The sequence below is a fragment of the Colletes gigas genome, unplaced genomic scaffold (assembly GCF_013123115.1).
Source record: "Colletes gigas isolate AHSC1104 unplaced genomic scaffold, ASM1312311v1 Colletes_gigas_Sc00040, whole genome shotgun sequence".
Classification (NCBI taxonomy): domain Eukaryota; kingdom Metazoa; phylum Arthropoda; class Insecta; order Hymenoptera; family Colletidae; genus Colletes; species Colletes gigas.
In genome coordinates this window covers 298,490-319,625 of record NW_025106669.1, presented here as the reverse complement: position 1 = coordinate 319,625, position 21,136 = coordinate 298,490, and the positions used below count along the sequence as shown (strand labels likewise).

Genomic DNA, 21,136 nt, shown 5'->3' with positions numbered 1-21,136 from the left:
TTAGCCCCCGTGGCGCCGGCCAGGCCGGCCAAACTCCAGATCATATTTTACAACCCCACCACTGGCCCCCCCCTTTCCCATCAGTCCCGTCGCGACGGGTGAATATAGTTGAATAATTATTCCTAATATCGTCATCCGTCCTACATACTCGTCGTCCTTCGCGAAATCCTTGTTCTCCTAGTCACGCGGAGGTTAGCAGCTGCAGCTGGCTACAGATCACCCTAACTTCCCCTACGTAAGGATAGGCGTACCAATAAGAATATTTACGACTCGTCCAACATTCCGTTACATTCAATCCTACATCGCGGGTCGTTTATTTTCGGGGGAAGAGAGTTTTAGAAGGATCTTGGTAGGTTCGAAGTCATTTTTACGATGATAAACTGTGTAATGGTCTGCTAGACCAAATTCTTTAGATTGTTTACACTTGTCCAGAGAATTGGAAACCAGTATACCCACTATTTACCTCGTTGAAGTTCAAAAACCCTATCTAGATTTATTTTCTTAACTTCTAATCTCGAGAATTAATTCTATGAGGTTTTTCCCATTTTACGGGGTTAAGCAACAAATTATTGAATATTTTTAGAATTTCTACATATTCTTGACTAAATTACGCGTCGTTTGCTTTTTTAAACATTAAAATCCGTCGATCCGTTCAAAAGTTATGACGTTTTAAAGATACGCATGAAATTTCAGTGAAACATATCAGTGGTATGGTCAGACACAATTTTCGGTGAAGAATTTTTTTCTCGAAACTGAGTAGGATTTCGAGGATATATCTATTGACCAAAAATGACTGCGATTGACCCCTGCACCCGATAAAAATTTTTTCAGAACGATTTGAAATTTTTTTTTTTTCGTCGAAAATTTAGACACGTACCCCCTGTCGATTTTCCTTAAAAGTTCGTTTTTAATTTTTAGTAATTTTATTTGACGCCCTATAGAAAAATTGTCTAATACTTTTTTGTAGATGTACATGAGCTCTACTTCAGAAAAAAGTTTCATTGAAATGTGTTCACTATTGTAGGAGTTATGGCCATTTGAAAATTGCACCATGTTTATGAGGTTTTTTCTCATTTTACGGGGTTAAGCAACAACTTATCGAATATTTTTAGAATCTCTACATATTCTTGACTAAATTACGCGTCGTTTGCCTTTTTAAACATTAAAATCGGCCGATCCGTTCAAAAGTTATGGCGTTTTAAACATACGCATCAAATTTCAGGGAAGCATATCAACGTATGGTCAGACATATTTTCGGTAAGGAATTTTTTTCTCGAAAATGGTTAAGATTTCGGGGTATGTCTAGTCATCAAAAATGCTTTGTAATTGACTCCTCTAACTAAATATAATTTTTTTAGTACGATTTGAAATTCTTTAATTTCGTCTAAAAAATTCAGTACCTAATCGAATTTTTTTCTCGAAAATGGTTAGGATTTCGGGGTATGTCTATTCATAAAAAATGCTTTGTAATTGACTCCTCTAACTAAATATAATTTTTTTAGTATGATTTGAAATTTTTTCAATTTTGCCAGGCACCTACCCCTTGTCAATTATTATTAAAATTTGTTTTTCTTTTTTAATAAATTTGTTTGACGTTGTATGGAAATTTTGTCTAATACTTTTTTGTAGGTATCCATGAGCTCTACTCCCTTACTAAATTTCATTGAAATCCATTCACTATTGTCGAAGTTATGGTCGTTTGAAAATTGAATCAAGTTTATGGGTTTTTTTCTCATTTTTCGGAGTGAAGGAATAAGTTTTTGAATATTTTTGGAATTTCTACATATTGTTGACTAAATTACGCGTTGTTTGCTTCTTGAAACATTAAAATCCGTCAATTCGTTCAAAAGTTATGGCGTTTTAAAGATACGCATGAAATTTCAGGGTTACATTTATGGCCTCATATTAGATTTTCGGTAAGGAATTTTTTTCTCGAAAATGCGTACGATTTTCGGGGTATGTCTAATAAACAAAAATGATTGTGATTGACCCCTGTGCCCGAAAATATTTTTTTCAGAACGATTTGAAATTTTTGAATTTCGCCGAAAAATATTTATCACCTACTCGAATTTTTTTCTCGAAAATGGATAGGATTTTAGGGGTGTGCCTATTCACCAAAAATGCTTATAATTGACCCCTGCAACTGAAAATAATTTTTTCAGAACGATTTGAAATCTTTTTTTTTCTCAAAAATTTAGACACGTACCCCTTGCTAATTTTTCTTCAAAATTTGTCTTTAACACACGATAACATCATGATAAACTCTCAAAGGGGATTCATAACATAAATATCCATAAAATTATTGCCTTAAGAAACGGTATGAATTTTTTCAAGTCGATGGAAAGTGAAATTTTCTGATTTCTATATCGAACGTAATCTTGTTAGTTTTTGTTCTTCGATCTTTTCGAAACGGTGGCAATTCCAGTGATCGAGCATCCCGGAAGGAAATCGTCAAAATTACTCGCGCGAAATTCCGCGCCAGACACGAGCAAACTAACTCGCGTCAGAGCGTGACGCGTCCATCGCGAAAAAGTCATCGTTATTTGTCACGGACCGCTGAGCGATTGCTCGTATGTGGAAAGTGCGCGGCCACATTCCACGGGATACTTTCACGGTACCGAAGGCAAATAGGATGAAATGACAAAGTGTGCTTCTTGGCAGACGTGTTTACGCGCGTGGACATAATGCAAACATGGCCCCTGTGTTTTCATTGCGAGATAAGGCTTAACTTACATCCACAGTCGTTCCCTTCCTCCTGAAATTCCAGTCGAAACAATAGATCCCCCCCTACCCCCCCTTTGGTACCTTTATTACATTTTTATATCAATATATTTGATCAATAAATTGTTTCCATAAATTTCAAATACATCATTTTTTCTGTTTTGCAAACTAACGTTAGTAACGAAACAAATTGTTCGTTATAAAGGCAACAGAAAATGAGAATTTATTTACACGTAAAAATATTGAATTTATAGAGACAATTTATTATATAATATAATGCAATAATATAGTAGTTTTTTACCAAAAAGGTACGGGCTATTAAATGGAACAAATAGCAAGGAAATTATTGACTCGATTCAGCGTGTTTCACTTAAACCGTAGTTTCAGAATGTAACGGGGGAAGTATTTACATCGTGTTAACGTCAAAGTAACATTTCCATTACGATGTATATTTAATTTTAATTGCATGTTTGTAATACCTGAAACACAGCGTGCACGATTCTTGCTAATTTAATCACTAGGAAGTGATTACAAAGGTAAACAACTTCCAACGATTCATTTCATATTACAGGAACTGAATTTCGTCATTTATTCGCTTTAATTAATCGGTACGGTGATTTGTTTTCCATGCATTTGATAAATATGTCGAGATTCTTGGACAAATTTTTTTTACGTGCACATTTCAATTCAATTATTTAATATTAAGACTCGAGATCACTCTATTATGAAGAAAAGAACCTATAGTAGCATTTTAGTTAATTTTAAACGAAAATTCATAAAACTTTACAACTTTTCGTACACGTTTATTCAAATTACACAATACCAATGGAAATTTTAGCTTTTTTACTTTCCAATCGAACGAGAATCCGATGACCGTAGTTTCGGCTGAGGATTCCTCGCCACGGTTAATAGTTTCAGCGTTCGTAAAGCCAGAAGAGTGAAAAGCACGAAATTACGTGAATTCTTAAAGTTGCTAGCGTCAATATAAACGGGAACGAAACTGTCTGGGAATCTCAGTTTACGGTGTTCGAATGCAATAAACCGATTTCTGAAGCGTGAGAGCTTACTTTGCGTCAAAACATCGTTTCCGGACTGTTAAAAAACGAAACTGGAGCAAAAGCAGAAACGAATAAAGGTAATAGAAAATATTGTATCGAACTAGGAGGCAAACGCCAGCCAATAGGAGCAATTATTTATGCCCCGTTCAATTATTTTTCAACCGGGATTATTGATCGTCGGAAAGGTGGCATTGCATTATTCAGTCGGCGTTTCGCGAGCAAATTAACGAGTTCCGGGAGTCGAAAGAATATTTTCGTAACGGACACATCCTCCCCGACGTTGATGTTAAAATAGTAGCTGACCATGTTGACCCTTCCCGAAAAAAGAAACGAATATAAAAGCTCCTGTCACACAGCTACGGTCATATTCGTAATAGAAAAGTGTCATTGTACAGCCACGGTGACTAGAATCTTGAATATGTCACTGTTATAATCGACTCAAGTATTAATTGTTCATTTGAAAAAGCTGGGTAAACTGACATAGATGAATTATGTATTGTTTTATAGAAGAATTTAGATGAATTTTATGTCTTTCAAGGGTATTCAGATTTTTATACATTCCACCTTCTTTAATATTTTTATTTTGGAGTTTGGGTTACTGGAAAAATTACAAAAGAAAGATTAACCTTCTATAAAAATATTTAACACCAGATTTCAATTGATGAATACACTGAAATACGTTTTTTTTTAAATATCGTCTAAAAAAGTAATATTTACGATTTTTGTAACTTCAAATAATAATAAATATGTAGAATGATGAATATATGTTGTTTTATAGAAGAATTGTGATGAATTTTATGTCTTTCAAGGGTTTTCAGATTTTTATACATTCCACCTTCTTTAATATTTTTATTTTGGAGTTAGGCTCACTGGAAAAATTACAAAAGAAAGATCAACCTTCTATAGAAATATTTAACACCAGATTTCTATTGATGAATACACTGAAATACGTTTTTTTTTAAATATCGTCTAAAAAAGTAATATTTACGATTTTTGCAACTTCAAATAATAATAAAAATAGACTAAAAAATAAATGTGTATATCGTCCACAAAATAGTATAATTTTATCCCAAGTAATGTCTTTGTAAAACCATAAATGATGATCTTTAAGCGTTTTCATTCAAGTTTCCCCACTCTGTTCTTATTGCAATGTACCCTTAAATGGTATGCTGGTTTGCCTTATTATAGCAATATGCATACAGCTATTACCTATAATGTCGTGGCGTTGAAAGCACCAGTTCCCCGGAATGGAATCTACGCGCGAATTACGTCTTTCGGGACTCCCCGTCGTCGCGACGCTCCCTCGTCCCCCCTCTCGAAAGGTGACGGGCGTCATTTTATCAGGGGGGGAAATCAATTGTTAAGGGAGCACGGTTACTCGAACGCGACCCAGTTTGTAACCGACGGGCGAAAATTATAGCGGCGAGACGAGACCTCGCTTGGCAATTTTCATGACAAGTTATAATCCTTTGAACGCGTGCTGCACCGTGATAAGCCTAACCGACGACACAGGAAAGCGAGTTTTACGATCACCGCTAACCCCCCACCCCGACATCCAACCCGCTCTTTAACCGTTAAATATGTCACCTTCAAATTGCAAACCGCCCAGGTGACTTCTTTTCTTCCCATCGGCGGGGCTGCTGAGATTTCAGTCATCTTGAAAATTGCTGTCCAACAGTTTCTTATCCCTACGGGGATCGTAATTACACAATTCTCCAACGATCTCGCGATACGATCGTCGGGGAAAGTTTCAGGAAAGTTTCAGGAAAGTTCCACCCTCCCCCCTCGATCGTTCACGCGGCTTTGTTACGCGCCAATTACAGATGTAACCCTGGGAAGATCGAGATGACGAGGGTGAAATTTTGTTATTGTTTACACCTGGAGTTTTCACATGCTTGTTTATTTTATTCTGTACCACCGTATTTGTACGAATATAAACAGCAATTTCCAGGTATTAGTTTAAACAGCATCTCCCCAACGTGGATAGTAGCGCTCACCCCCTGGGGGGGCGCTATAGTCTTTCACGAGGGCGTTAAAGCGACATCAAACTTTAGGGGTGTTATTCGGGCACATTAGTGGAACGTTAACAATTAAACCAAATGCAATATTCGAAGCAATTTTCAATTTTTATCCAGCTAGAATGCACCTCGAAATTAAAGTAAACTTTCATCAAATGCAATCATAAGAAGAAGCCAAGAAAAATAATACACCTGAGAATTTTCTAATCAAAATCTAATGTGTCCTGCAAAATAGCTTAATTCATCTCTAAAGATAATGGAAAAAGGCCTGAAATATAATTTAAAAAATTCATACCATTTGTTACTATTATTATAATAATATTGTTACCATTTGTTAGTATTTTTTAGATAAAATCATAGATATTAATAATGATTATATAACGTATTCATTTTCACTTCATATGACAGAGTTCGAGCAATAATAATAATTTTTATTAGTAATAGAAAAATGTTTTTCTAAATGTCTTCTAAATACTATTGATTATTCGAAACAATTTCTCAGTATTTTTTAGATAAAATCATAGATATTAATAGTGATTATATAACGTATTCATTGAAATTATGAAATTATGATTATTCACGAATTATGAAATAAAATGCAAGTTTCCATGATTTTTCATATGGAATAATTAACATATATTTAAGCAATTAAACGCCCCCACCGAGCACGTATGGTTTTACCTCTTCGCGCTGCTCTTATTTCCATGAGAACGTAAATGTTTTTCTATCCATATCTACCCATTATTATCCCGCATTTTTCTGCTAATTTATTTCAACAGAATTCGGTTTCCGCGGATGATAATGAAACTTCCCTCCATGTGTGTTCTTTTTTTTAAAGAAAATTAAACTTCTGAACGGTTGTTCGGGTGCTTTGGCATTGGAATAACGAGGATTCCAATAATTAAGGTTCCTCTATTAAGCAGCGACTCAGGGATTGCTGAAGCGAAAATAAAAAATTGTTTCAACGAGAACTTTGTATTTTTCGCGCCATGAGATCGGTCCACCGTATAATTCACGTTCTACGGGCGTTAAATTCACTATAGCAGCATTATTAATGTTAAATATTACTTTAATCTTGTTTTCAGCAATTATTCGTAATTTAACGATGAATGGAAATATTAAGAAGCTCGATCGTACGAACACTAAAAATTGAAATTTAATTTTTGTAGGTAACACCGTACGTGCAACCTACATTATGACACGACGGGCATAATTTATTACGGCGAGAAATTACGTCACGAGTCACGCGAGTTGTATCCAAACGCGATCTGCTGCATTTAATTCGATAATAAAAATAATGAGAACTTATTATCGTATCAAGTAATAGCGTGACAGGTACATTTCATTAAACACAGTGGAAAATAGGAAAACACTGGCTTTATTCAAAGAACACATTATAACTAGAATTTAATCCTAATTTCAGTTTGTTTTAATTTCAGTTATTTCGATTTATGTACTTGTCAGCTGTACTTTGAGTGAAAACGTTTATGTTTCATTGTTTTCATTTATTTTTCAATAACCTAGTTTTTACAAAGGCCAAACTTAAATTATCTTCCTGAGAATGGCATAATTAATAACAAATGAGAAATGAAATTCTACACTACCGGCCATAACCTCAAAATTACACAAAAACAAATGAAGTATTAATCATCTCTAAAAACAGTTTTTTTTTTCAATTTTGTTACAAAAATTATCACAATTATATCTAATTAATTCTAATTTTGCACCTGTTCTCACGAACTCGTCTATCAAATCATCGAAAACTGTTCAACAAAGTTAAAAACGTTCAACATCATTTAGAATTAGCATTTGGACAAAATGAGATAGAAATGAAATTCATAAAAAATGAAACTGAGCCTTAATTTCAGCTTGCAAGCAAGTCAGGCATAAAAGAACGTTTAGAATCTGGCAAACCCTTCTTTGAGAGGTCCCTTCATCCCTTGTACATCGACTCGAATTGGAGGAAGGGTTGCAACAAGTAGAAAGTTCAATATCAAGAATGTTCTATTCATAAAAAATGAAGCTGAGCCTTGATTTCAGCTTGCAAGCAAGTCAGGCATAAAAGAACGTTTAGAATCTGGCAAACCCTTCTTTAAGAGGTCCCTTCATCCCTTGTACATCGACTCGAATTGGAGGAAGGGTTGCAACAAGTAGAAAGTTCAATATCAAGAAAGATTTATTCAATTTTTAATTAATTTTCGATCTTGTATGAGTTTTAACAGAATTATGAAACTTTGAAGTTCTGACAATGTTTTAGTTGAAACAGCTTTGCAAATATTCGACTAAAATTCGATGTCGTCCATTCGTGGACAAATCCAAATTTATGAACAACTGATCGATAATCGTCCCTGCGATTATTACGAGACGATCCAATTTCAGGGGTTGGCAAGGGGAAAGATTCATTTATCACTTTTGCAAGTCATCGATGGGAAGGAAGAAGCTCCTAGAAAGAAACGAGACGCGATAAAGTGAGCTGCAACGAGAGAGACGTGGGGGGGGGTGGAAGAGGGAGAAAGAGGGGAGGAGCGAAGACTTTCCATTTTGTACGCGGCTGAGTGACAGACGGAAGGAAACAGAAGAAAAAAGAGAGAAAAGAAAGGGTGACTGAAAGGAAGAAAGATGGACAGAGATGTATACGTGTGTGTGTCTGTTAATATACATATATAACTACATATATATATACAGTTAAGCAGAGACTTTTCACCTTTGATTTATCGCGCCAACTTTTATTTCTCCCGGGAGATATTAAAACCCGTTGTCCCGGCCATTTAACTTCCCCGAGCTGATTAATCATTGGACGACGCGACGACTTCTTTCGACGCACCCGATCTTTCATTATGCGCGATTAGTTAGGCTCGTTGCAAGATCGATTTCCTTTTATTGCATTTTTATGAACAAAATGACAGAACAATCCATGTAAAATTGTCGTTATTTAACGAAAATTTGATCAAATTTTTAGTTGTTTTGTTTTCCATCGATTTTCCAGAAATATTTTTGTCCATTCTGCACACACACACACACACACACACACGTATGAATACACATAAAACTATACACATATACTTAATAATAAACCAAGACTTTACGGTAAGGGAGACTCTAAACAAAGTTGTATTTTTATAGGATGATGCACTTTAACTTTCGTAAGCCTACATCCTAGTCCACTCAGCGTAAAGTTTTATGGTCAATCTTCAAGTTAAATTTGTTGACCCACTAGTTTAAAAATGTGGCCATTATCGATAAGGAAAGATTCCTAATTTGAAGAAGGCGATTTATTTATCTCTTCAAAGCTGTTTATCGTGAAGATTTATGTCAACTTTTAACACTCGAATTAAACGTTTCGTAATCTCTTTGTTCGTTTAAAACTTCTTTAGATCTTTTCTTCTTATAAGATTAGGCGATTGTTAGGAATTAGAATACATTTTATATAAAAATTCATATTTTTTTCTTTATATAATATAAATGATATGAATATGCATTCAGACATTACAATGATCTTGGAAATAAAAATTTGAAGGTTTTGAAAACATTTAACTTACGAATAAATAATTCTTTTGTACTGTTTCATAGAAAATATTTTTTATCTGTATTAATTTTATTTACAATACAATATGGTGCTGTAAAATTCAGTTAACAGTTACATTTCCAATGTTCAATCCAACTAATTGCTTGTTACGTTTTTAATTTTTCACTGCACGGGAAATATCAGGTTTTTATTGATAATCAAATCGAACAATCGCATAAAATCTTTGTTTGCCAATAACATAAAAATTTAAAGGGTAAAAAGAATATATATTATTTTATACAGATTGTAAACAAATCACAGGAAAATGAAGACGAAGGCTTAATTTGGTGTTAAAAGGGCTTAAAAGGCTTATTTTGTTGTTCTTCATTGTTATACAAAGACAAAGTAATATTTCAAATTTTTCTAGTTTTTAGAAATAGGTTCTAAACTTTCGGAAGATTAGAATTTGGCCAAGCTTGGGAAAAAGTTGGATAAAATCATGAGCAAATGCTATTCTTATAATTTTTTATTTTCTCAGGTTTTATCTTTTGTTACTGAAATATAATATAATATAATAATAAAGAATAAAATAAAATAGGAAGGATTATAATAAAAAGGTTGAAAGGGTGATGTGTTTGGCTGGTATATGGGTGCTTGAAATTTGCTAATAATTCGAAGAAATGGAACCGAAACTTTGAGAGGATTGGTACTCGGTCAAACTTGGACAGAGACGAAAGGAAAGAGGGAAAGACAATTCACTTCCAAGTAAAGTTTACACACGCCACACGCGACTATTTTGGAGTTCCGTCGAGGTAAGGTAAGTGAACTCGTTAAAATCTTAAGACGCCTTAATTAGCCTAATAGCATCATCCTTTTTCGTCGGTCCATCACCGGGACCCCTCCCCCCCATCGCTCCATCCAATTTCTTCTTAGCGTTGCTTCGTGGACGGACTTGGAAGCTGTTCAAATATTGCCCGGTGTACTAATTCCAATTAGTGCATTTTGGCTGTAACGCGCCACTCCCCCTTTGCACCTTCCTTCTCCTCCCAACCCCCTCCCCGAAACAGGGACAAAAAGTGTCGAATGTTTTCCAGAGCGTGGGCAGAAAGTACCGTACCGTGTAATAAAGTCAAATGCTACTTTTATACGTGCTAAGTGAATATAAATTGGAAATTAAATCGCATCGCAATCAGCTGAAAGACAAGTGGAATGTGATGTATAACGTGCTCGAAAGAATCGAGAAAAGGAGCTTCAATTTGGATGGAAAAACGCAGGGCTTCCTTCGTCCAGAGATATCTTATCTTTTAACGTGTTTAGTATTATTCACAGAAACGTAGAATTCTTTTACGTGACAAAATAAATAAAGCAAGAATTTCTTGACGAATTGTTTATCTTCCACGTTTCGTGATAAATTTAAGTTTGCGAATGCTAGGTCGTGGTTGCAATAATAGGCGTTGCAGCGTGATTACAGGGACGGTGTCCTCATTTTCTAGTCGTGTCTCATAGCCTGGTCATGGCGGAAGCGTAACCCGTGGGACTTTCTGACAATTCAATAAGTACGATAAATTTCCGGGTCCACGACGGTGAAAAACTGTATGATCCGGGCAACTCCTAGTCTGTTAATAAAAAAAAAAAACCCCCATACATTTATCACTTTTATCCGCACTTTATCATACGTAACCACCGCGAACTCATAAAACTATATTATCCTTGTACGTGTGCGGAAACTTGGTTTTTATATGGTGTGCCGATGAAATTCGTCTACGCTCCTCTTTTCTCTGTTACCCCTGTCCCACGAGTGGGGAAATCCTTTGACGTTCCAGTGTGTGACTTTATGGTTCATTCGTGTCAATTTTCTTAGAATTATTAAAGGATATCTTAATCTAATTTAACGTCTATTTGGAAATCGAAGATTTAGAGAAGAAAATTTAGAGTTCCTGAAACTATTAACCCCTTGACGTACTATTTCAAATAATTTCTCAAACGTGTACCAGTTAATTTTGTTTAAATATGTTTATTATATATGCTTAGTTTCACACAGTCTATTTTCGATTAAGAATTTTTTCCTCGAAAGTACATAGGATTTCAAGGGTATGTCTATTCATCAAAAATGCTTGTAATTGACCCCTCTAACCAAATATAATTTTTTTAGTACGATTTGAAATTTTTTCAATTTTGCCAGGCACCTACCCCTTGTCAATTATTTTAAAAATTTCTTTTTCTTTTTTAATAAATTTGTTTCACATCCTACAGGAAAATCGTCTAATACTTTTTTGTAGGTATCCATGAACTCTAGTTCCTCCCAAAATTTCAATGAAATATATTCACTATTGTAGAAGTTATGGCTATTTGAAAATTCGATCTTTCTTATGGAGTTTTTCTCATTTTTCGGAGTGAAGGAATAAGTTTTTCAATATTTTTGGAATTTCTACATATTCTTGACTAAATTACGCGTCGTTTGCCGCTTGAAACATTAAAATCGTCCAATCCGTTCAGAAGTTATGACATTTTAAAGATTCGCATGAAATTTCAGTGGAGCATATCAATGGTATGGTCAGACATTATATTTTCGGTAAGGAATTTTTTTTTCGAAAATGCGTGGGATTTTCGGGGTATGTCTAATAAACAAAAATGATTGCGATTAATCCCTGCACCCGAAAATATTTTTTTCAGAAGGATTTGAAATTTTTTTTTCGCCGAAAAATTCAGGCAGCTACACCCTGTCGATTTTTCTTAATAACTCGTTTTTCATTTTTAATCAATTTGTTTGACGCTGTATGGAAATTTTGTCTAATACTTTTTTGTAGGTATACATGAGCTCTACTTCAGAAAAAAGTTTCATTGAAATATGTTCACTATTGTAGGAGTTATGGCCATTTGAAAATTCCGACCACTTTCATGGGGGTTTTGCAACTTTATGGCGTTAAGGAACAACTTTTCCAATATTTTTAGAATTTCTACATATTTTTAACTAAATTACGCGTCGTTTGCCGTTTGAAACATTGAAATCCGTCAATCCGTTCAGAAGTTATGACGTTTTAAAGATTCGCATGAAATTTCAGGGGAACATATCAACGTATGGTCAGGCATGTTTTCGGTAACGAATTTTTTTCTCGAAAATGCGTAGGATTTCGGGGGTATGTCTATTGACCAAAAATGCTTGTAATTAACTCCTGCAATTGAGTATAATTTTTTTAGAACGATTTGGAAAATTTTTTTTTCGCCGAAAAATTTAGGCAACTTTCTGAATTTTTTTCTCGCAAATGCATAGGATTTCGGGGGTACCTCTGTTCACCAAAAATGATTGTAATTGACCCTCTGAACTAAAAATAATTTTTCCAAAACGATTCGAAATATTTTAATTTTGTCGAAAAATTTGTCGACATTCTCGATTTTTTTTCTCGAAAATGCGCAGGATTTGGGGGATATTTCTAATGAACAAAAATGATTGTAATTGACCCCCGCAGCCGATAATAATTTTTTCGAGAATGATTTCTAATTTAATTTTTTAATAACTTTTTTAATGAAGCCTCAATTAACAAATTGATATTCGGGACATCTTGGTATGTATTTTCACTTAGTCTTGACCTTCTGATTACTGTAACAATTACCTCAGATTTTTAGACAAATGAATTTGAACTCTGTTTCAATTTTATCCCCAAAAAAATCGATGGACACACCTGTCTAATCGTTTACGTGGCCTGTCCTTCTCCGCATTCCGTTTCGACTCCCCTAATAGCGCTTAAACAAATTTCCTTGCCCGCACGAATCTGATTATGGAGGGTTTCGCCCTGAGAAACAATTCTCCTTGCGGAATCGCAGATGGAGCAACGCCTCCCAACCCCCCCTCGACTTCCTCTTAACTCGAGTTTAACCCTGTTTACACGCGATTCATATAATATGCACGCTTCCTCTCTGGTACAGGATAAATAACACCGTGTTGATGCCATTATCTGCAACTACTTGTAGGCGTTTCTGCTGTCGAAGTACTCGTAACCACAACGTGGCTTGTTTAATACAATAATAAAACTTGAAAGTGAAAAACTGAAGCTACTGGTACTAAATTTTGTTAATTACAAATTATGAAACATGTAAAACATAAACTGAAATATAAAGTAAAAAATTGAATAACTGAGTTCCAAAATCGTCGAAGAAAGAATCGATGTTTCTCTAATTAATTTCAAGATTGTTAACGAAGTGTTTTTTTATTTGTGAGTTTAATTTGAACGGTATGCTGTCATGATTAAATGCAGTACCAATCAGGATGTAGTGTATTAGTTGAGGCAACGTTGACGAGGTATTGATGGGAACCGATTCCAAATTATATACCTTGGAGACCAATTACGAACGTTTAATCCGTCAAAGAGAGATAATTGAATTTGCTGTTGTTTTCGTAGAAACGGTAAACTCGTGAATTTTTTGTACAGAGTGATCAATCACAGGTAAAAGGTGGATCCTCGAGGACAAGCTGTTTCGTATGTCCTTTTGTCTCGATGGAAACACGTCCGTGCATAATTGTAACGAACAGTGGTCCCCGCAAATACCGCGGCCGCGATCGTTAACCATATAGCGAACGGGATCCGCAGGAAATAATTTGGACCTGAGCGTCATCATGAAATCACGTCGCGCGATAGGACAACCGGGAAATTGCCAGCTTCGTTGGTCGCGAATAGGTAATCCAATCTGTCGGAACAATGGTGGCCCCGTAGCCGCCTTTTGTAGATGCCTTCCGCGACCGTCTATAATTACTCGTAACGGAATCCACCGCTGACGTATCGAGCGAAGATAGTCGCTCGTTTGATCCAATTAAGGATAGAAGCCGGCTGTACACAGACACCCCCCCCCCGGACCTCTGCCAGGGCCCCTGTCGTATTCCCCGTCTCTATCACGGCTACTCGAATATCTCTAGCTCCGCGACGCCGACGTCCCTCTTTGATAATTACCAACGCACGTCCTATTTACGCGCCCTGTGGCGCTTCGATCTATTAACGTGTCATTGATGTCTCTGTTGGAAAGCGACGTGCGAACGTAAGCTGTACGAGCTGATTAGTAGTCGTCGCGTCACCCAAGAATATTCCGAACGGAAGATGTCGATGGCGGATACCCAACACATGGTGTGTTCCATTATGGCAGTTGTTGCCTCTCACAAAATTTCTGGAGCAGAGTTATTTAGTAAATAGATAGGTACTATTTACAAACGCTTTAAATTTATTAACAAGAATATGTGTACAAAATAATATGTTAATAATGGTTCGTAAAGTTCTTGGAAGTCCACTCTGTTCAAACTTACAGTCTTTTCTCTGTTTTATTGTGTTTATTCTATCGGAATATTTAATTAAATTAAATCCACGCATATGTACTATTCGTTAATCAATTTATTAACTATTACTACATTATTTATATAGTCTAAGACGGAATTGTCCAGTCTTGAAATTTGTAATCGTATATGAAATTGATTTTCTTCTCTTTCTATTGCTGTTTAGACTGTCATTTTTTAGACCTTTGTGATTTTTTTATTAAATGTTAGGTAGGTTGTTTTGCACTGAAAGTTTGCAGGTATATTTATTCGTCTTATAAGAATGTGCAGTATTTTTTTCATTGAAAAATATTAAAAATTGAGGGAGTTATAGCTTATTGTTTAATGACTCATCTTTAAAGGGTGCTCCACTGGCTATTGCTGTTTAGACTGTCATTTTTTAGACCTTTTTTGTGATTTTTTATTAAATGGTAGGTAGGCTGTTTTGTACTGAAAGTTTGCAGGTATATTTATTCGTCTTATAAGAATGTGCAGTATTTTTTTCATTGAAAAATATTAAAAATTGAGGGAGTTATAGCTTATTGTTTAATGACTCATCTGAAAAGGGTGCTCCACAGGCTATTGCTGTTTAGACTGTCATTTTTTAGACCTTTTTTGTGATTTTTTATTAAATGGTAGGTAGGCTGTTTTGTACTGAAAGTTTGCAGGTATATTTATTCGTCTTATAAGAATGTGCAGTATTTTTTTCATTGAAAAATATTAAAAATTGTGGGAGTTATAGCTTATTGTTTAATGACTCATCTTTAAAGGGTGCTCCACTGGCTATTGCTGTTTAGACTGTCATTTTTTAGACCTTTTTTGTGATTTTTTATTAAATGGTAGGTAGGCTGTTTTGTACTGAAAGTTTGCAGGTATATTTATTCGTCTTATAAGAATGTGCAGTATTTTTTTCATTGAAAAATATTAAAAATTGAGGGAGTTATAGCTTATTGTTTAATGACTCATCTGAAAAGGGTGCTCCACTGGCTTTCACCTGATTTGCTAATTCAAAACAGAAGGAACTGAAGTATTTTCATTAGGAAGGGTGTATAAATAAAGGAATGGCAGCTCTGCAAGTTTCTTTTGTCTTTAAAAAAAATAATGAAACACAATAGCGACGTCAATCGATCCCCTAGATCTTTAAATATTGTGGATGTCGAATAAAAAATTATATCTTCCACAATTTTTAATATTTTTGGATGAAAAAAATACTGTACATGCTTGAAAGATGAGTAAATACATCTGCAAAATCTCAGAATAAATTAGCGTACCTATCATGAAAAAAAAAATTGCAAAGAAGGGCGAAAAAATGAGTCTTTCCTGGATGTCAAACAAGAAATTATATCTTCCACAATTTTCAATATTTTTTTATGAAAAAAATACTGTACATGCTTGTAAGATTAGTAAATATATCTGCAAAATCTCAGCATAATATATCCTACCTATCATTAAAAAAAAAATTGCAAAGAAGGGCGAAAAAATGAGTCTTTCCTGGATGTCAAACAAGAAATTATATCTTCCACAATTTTCAATATTTTTTGATGAAAAAAATACTGTACATGCTTGTAAGATTAGTAAATATATCTGCAAAATCTCAGCATGAAACAGCCTACCTATCATTAAAATAAAAATTGCAAAAGAGGGCGAAAAAATGAGTCTTTCGTGGATGTCGAGCAAGAAATTATATCTTCCACAATTTTTAATATTTTTTGATGAAAAAAATACTGTAGATACTTAAAAGATGAGTAAATACATCTGCAAAATTTCAGAATAAATTAGCGTACCTATCATTACAAAAAAAATTGCAAATAGGGCGAGTAGATGAGAGTCTTTCGTGGATGTCAAATAAGAAATTATATCTTCCACAATTTTCAATATTTTTTGATGAAAAAAATACTGTACATGCTTGTAAGATTAGTAAATATATCTGCAAAATTTCAGAATAAATTAGCGTACCTATCATTACAAAAAAAATTGCAAATAGGGCGAGTAGATGAGAGTCTTTCGTGGATGTCAAATAAGAAATTATATCTTCCACAATTTTCAATATTTTTTGATGAAAAAAATACTGTAGATACCTATAAGATGAGTAAATATATTTGCAAAATCTCAGAATAAATTAGCGTACCTATCATTAAAAAAAAATTGCAAAAATGAGAGTCTTTCGTGGATGTCAAACAAGAAATTATTCCTTCCACAATTTTCAATATTTTTTGATGAAAAAAATACTGTAGATACCTATAAGATGAGTAAATATATCTGCAAAATCTCAAAATAAATTAGCGTACCTATCATTAAAAAAAAAATTGTAAAGAGATCGAAAAAATGAGAGTCTAACCCCCTTGAGGGAACACCATTTTATTTCACCGAAGAAAGAATCGAAGATGGTGTCTGTCGAGATTCCATGGACTTTCAACGGTTAGAGTGTAGTCTGTAGATCCATCGAAAGACATCGTCCCTTAGACTGGGTGTGTTAAGGGAGGTTAAAATAGTCGGTGTAGAAGGAAACGCAGGCCCCAGAGGTTGGGAATTAGTATGCGGCGGCTGTCACGCTCCCCCTCGTCGACGGGCGCTTTCCTGCACCTTTCGCCCAACCCTGGACCACCACCCAGACTAGACCGTTAATTTTCCATCCCGTGACTCCAATCAATCTTACGAGCCGTCAGCGGCCCTCCCTTATGTCGGTGCCCTCGTCGTCTCACCTCTGGCTTTGATACGTCATCGCCCCGCTATCTCGATCCTCGCCGTATTTCCTTCATTTCCGCCGCGATTTCTGACACAGTGACTGAGAATCCGCTAAATACCCTCGGACGTGTCGTTTGTCCGCGTTGACACGTCCACGGGAAACGGATTTAGGATCGCCACATCGTCACCGCCACCCCCCAAGCGTCACCAGTTTGCCCATTGTTGGACAGCGAACGTCTTTCCGCCTTATCCTCGGAATCAGGAGCACGAACGGAAGATAGGCGGATCATCTTTACCAGTTTAGAAAATCGAAATTCCTTTTTTCTCATCAAATACGGTCGCGTGAACCAGGAAGAACCACTCTGCCATAAGAAAATTTTAATTCACTTAAAAGGGTCAGTCTTTATCAATTTTTTTTCAAGTGAATGTTACCATCCAACGCTACAATTTATTTTCGTAATTTAAGTCACTTGAAAATAATTTGAAATATGCACGTTATTAGTGTTAATAATTTTTTCTTTAACAGACAAGATTAAACACAGTTAAACAGACAAAATGTAAATATTTCATATGTTCATACAATGTTGCTTTCTTATTCAATTCCATAAAATATACCGACAAAGTCTGGCCATTAAAATCTGACGATTTACGCCATTGTTTCCCCCAGACGACTCGATATTTCCCCGTCTCACCTTCGACTCCAACAATTCACGAGCTGCAATTTTAATTTTTCGTTGTTGGTTCCCTTGCTTTTGTTGTAATTCGAACACGTCGGCCGATTAACCGTTAAATACATTTTGTTAGGTTGTTTGCATACGTTTGTCGAAATCCAATTAACGTCGTGAAAGGTCGCGCCACCGGGAGGAGCCAGCTCCGAACTTTTCCGCCGGTTTTTAGAACAATGCGCCTCTGACGACCGATAATAATGAGTTTTAGATAGAGCGTGTGTCCTTTTTCTCTGTCAAAGGCTTCGTCATACTATTTTTCATTTCATCGAGCCACGAACGAAGTCGAATATTCCGTAATATGCAAGGCCTCGCTGTTAAAACCAAGCAAAGGGAGTATATTGTTCGTAAAGACATTATTTAACATGTTTACTTTAGATTTATGACTCAATTTTTACGATATAAGATGAGGCTACTCGTCATCAAGTCTTACGTATTAACACTTTACCGACCGATAGCCTATTAATCGACTGTTTTACCGGCCAACGCTTACCGACCGATAGCCGATAAAACAGTCGATTAATAGGCTATCGGTCGGTAAGCGTTGGCCGGTAAAACAGTCGATTAATAGACTATCGGTCGGTAAAGTGTTAAAATCAACACATATACATTCTTTGTCATGGTCATTCCTTGTACCAACAAATTTAAATAAAATTAAATAGTACGGGTTTAAAACGTTCGTTTAAAAACATTAGAGAAATTACGTGTCACTCTTACTAAGAATGACTGAAGTTCGTCATCTCCAATGAAGGTTATTATTGTCTACATTTTCGTAGATATGGTCTTTCGAGAATCAACTTTGGGAGCTGATTTCCTCTCCGGGTGGAATTTTGAACATCCCAAAACGTAATGAAACGCCGCGTGAGCTGAATCGCGAGTGAAAGTTGCAAGAATGCGAGCGAAAACTCCGCGAGAAAATTCGTAATTCAGCGAAATTCTGCAACTACAATCCGTAATCATCCAGAAAAGATGATAACGTTAGTAAAGTTTCTCGAAGACTCAATTTAAAATCTTCATCTTTTCTTTATTTTATAACGAATCGCTGACAATCAGACGAAAGCCACGTAATTTGTGCAATATTGTTTACGTTCGTGGAAAACTCATCGAACGAGAATGAAATTAAATTACCGTACACTTTTAAACAGTTCGCTCCTGTCCCCACTTCCTCGCCCAACCAATCCGGCTAACGATAGCTATTAAGCGTTCTTTGATGTTTAACTTTTATATTTTCCTCGTCCCGTGCCTTTTGAAATCTCGCCCCGCTGATAAACGGAAAATTAATAACATGGGTGGCACTGAGGAACGACTATTATGAAATTGTTCTGAATAACCTTCCACCTTCGGGGTAATTACTATCCAATCTCGCAAGTATGCGAGGGGGAAAGAGTCGCTTCAACTTTGCCAAGTTCGTTCCCTGAATATCGCGGGGCCACGCGAAGATAATTCACGGAAAAGTCGGGAAAGAGATAACTTCGCTTCTGCGACGCGGGGAAACGGTTCCCTCTAATTTATTCAACTGAAAAACCAGACGAACGACTGAAGGAAACTGAGCTTGACATTGATAATCGCCATTACCTACGATTAATCGGGAATTAATGCGCTCGGAAAACTGCAACGTAAATTAAACAAAACCTGACTGCTTTATACGACGTTATGTGTCGACACTGACAAAGTGGATACGTTTGATCGTGTGTCGATAAAGCATAGAATATTTAATGCAGTCAATTTCCGGTTAATTGAGACACATCGGGAACTGATCAATTCGGTACAATTAAGTAGCTGTCCCGTTTATGCAAAGTCTCATGCAAATAGTTAGGAGATAAATAGAAAGTATAAATTACCGTTTAATACAAGAACAAATCATTTTCAAGTGTCCTTCATATTAAATTTAATTTCTAAACGTAAAAATTAATTTTTTTCTCGAAAATGGGTAGGATTTCAAGGGTACGTCTCTTCACCAAAAATGATTGTAATTGACCGTTTCAACTAAAAATAATTTTTTCAGAACGATTTGTTAAATTTTTTTTTCGCCGAAAACTTTAGGCAGTCGATTTTTCTTAGAAATTCGTTTTTCAATTTTAATACGTTTGGTTAGCACTGTACAGAAAAATTGTCTAATACTTTTTTATAGATACCCATAAGCTCTACTTCAGAAAAAAATTTCAATGAGATACCTTCACTATTATAGGAGTTATGGTCGTTTGAAGATTGAACCATTTTTATTGGGGGTTTTTCTCATTTTCCGGGGTCAAGGATCCACTTTTCGAATATTTTTGGAATTTCCTCATATTCTCCACTAAAATACGCGTCGTTTGGTTTTTTAAACATTAAAATCCGTCAATCCGTTCAGGAGTTATGACATTTTAAAGATTCGCATGAAATTTCAGTGAAACATATGAATGGTATGGTCAGACATATTTTCGGTAAGGAATTTTTTTCTCAAAACTGAGTAGGATTTCGGGGGTATGTCTAATAAACAAAAATGATTGTGATTGACCCCTGCATCCGAGAATATTTTTTTTAGAACGATTTGAAATATTTGAATTTCGCCGAAAAATTTTAGTACCTACTCGAATTTTTTTCTCGAAAATGGATAGGATTTTAGGGGTATGCCTATTCACCAAAAATGCTTATAATTAACCCCTGCAACTAAAAATAATTTTTCCAGAACGATTTGAAATAGTTTAATTTTGTCGAAAAATTTGTCCTCGTTTAATTTTGTGTGTATCTATATTAGAAAATAGAATGGGGCACGTGGAATTTACGCCATTGCGAGGAAGCAATAAAACGTGCACGTGTAACGGCGCAATTATAAAAACAGCGGGCTACAAAAGACGAGTTCATGGGGCAGAAGGAACGATTTATTCAGCCGACTTTCGCGACGTAGCGGCTGAAGGAGAGTCGTAAGTTAACGCACGAACAGCGAGCCAGTCGTTTGAAATTGTTCGAAACAACAATTACGGAATTCTGCTGCACCAGCTTCGACCGTATCTAGACTTATTATTATTATTATTCAACGTCTGCTACGTTGGGGTTTGCCGTTGGCTCTCTGTTCCCGTGGAACGATGCCATTTGCAAATACAGGATGTTTCATAGCACGCGGTGTCCACTTCCGGAAGACGGAAGGT

General features: G+C 35.6%; 1 protein-coding gene across 1 annotated transcript in view; it reads right to left on the bottom strand.

Annotated features, from left to right (window-relative positions):
• The window catches only part of LOC122402811 (lachesin), a 217,047-nt gene that overhangs the window by 22,494 nt on the left and 173,417 nt on the right, over positions 1–21,136 (bottom strand). The gene's annotated exons all lie outside the window — the stretch shown is intronic.